This window comes from Arabidopsis lyrata, assembly GCF_000004255.2.
Source record: "Arabidopsis lyrata subsp. lyrata unplaced genomic scaffold ARALYscaffold_482, whole genome shotgun sequence".
Classification (NCBI taxonomy): Eukaryota; Viridiplantae; Streptophyta; class Magnoliopsida; order Brassicales; family Brassicaceae; genus Arabidopsis; species Arabidopsis lyrata.
The window spans coordinates 5929-7203 of record NW_003302227.1 but is presented as its reverse complement, the minus strand read 5'-3'; the positions used below and the strand labels follow the sequence as shown (position 1 = coordinate 7203).

Genomic DNA, 1275 nt, shown 5'->3' with positions numbered 1-1275 from the left:
ATAATCTTGATGTTCTTGTTTGTGAAGGTTGAAATCAAAGCCTTCATGTATTGAGAAACTGTAGTATTCATTAGTAAATATTAAAAAACTTTTAACGTTAAATTTTGTAATCATAAGGTAAACAATTTTACAATAAGAATTAGGTATGAAAGATTGATACATCCGAATGCAATTTCATAACTAAAGATCTAAGTCCATGGGAGAAATGGAATAAAAACTGTTCAGATTTATTCATAAAAACAAACTTTGGAGAATTAGGCATGCCTTTTAACTCTAGAATTTGTTACAGTATGCAAAAATGATTTATTAATGAGAGCTATACACATCAAACATTATTGGAAAACCTGGAAAGAAAAGAGTTGAAGGAATCAAATTTTGGTGTTATAACAGAATATCGCCACAAACAATCTACTTTAGAGCTAAGACTTCCTCTGGTTTTATACTTGAATGCTGAGATTTTTTGTTGATTTCAATGTCACCCTCTAAATCCTCTCTGCAAAATTTTGGCCACAACAAACAAAAAGCATCAGAAAATAAAATAGATATCTAATTTAGTTCGTCAACTAAGTGGTTCTATATTAGAAACATAAGAAATTAGAGTTTTCTGTCATGCATTTTGACAAACCGTTGATAGACAAAACTAACGCCCACGTTATCTGGATCATAATTTAGGTTCCTCCATAGTGAAGAATCATACCTTTTTGCCAACAATTTTATTTCCTTCGTTTTCTTTCGATTCAATCTCGCCTCCTTCGTTTTCTCCGTGGATCTAGATTATTGAATTTTTGGCTTTTGATGGGAAGACGAAGCAAAAAGAGGATTAAGTTTTATTTTTTTATGAAGTGAGAATTATATTAGTGACAGGAAGATGAGATTGTGGGCGGAGAGTTCGTGGAGCAGTTGAAGAAACTATATTTTTTTAATTGATTTTTTTCTTTTTTGCTTCTTGAATAATTAGGTTTACGTTTAGAAAAGTGAAAGGCTAAAATTTGATACTTAAACCACGTGTCAAAAGGAGAGGGTTGCAGTTTTTGGTGAATTGACTTGTGATTTATTATATCTCTATACTATTAAAAGAGAAGTACAAATGAAAATGGGTCGGGTTAAAATCAGAAAATTGACCCAATTTCTGAAATCGGATCTTTGAAATTTTTTTGGAATATAAATTCGAATTAATAACGAAAAATCAAAATAACATCAAATATTTATGGAAATCAAATAAAATCTTATTATACTTATGGTAACTAAAAATAAAAGCATATTCCGAACAATATT

At 29.7% G+C, this 1275-nt stretch overlaps 1 long non-coding RNA gene across 1 annotated transcript; it reads right to left on the bottom strand.

The window, feature by feature from the left end:
- Window positions 1-211: 211 nt before the first annotated feature.
- LOC110230515 lies at window positions 212-857 on the bottom strand. Its single transcript, XR_002333636.1, has 2 exons — window positions 698-857; window positions 212-493 (listed from the first exon to the last, which is right to left on the bottom strand). It is a non-coding gene; the product is annotated as an uncharacterized LOC110230515 (long non-coding RNA).
- Between the last annotated feature and the right edge of the window lie 418 nt (window positions 858-1275).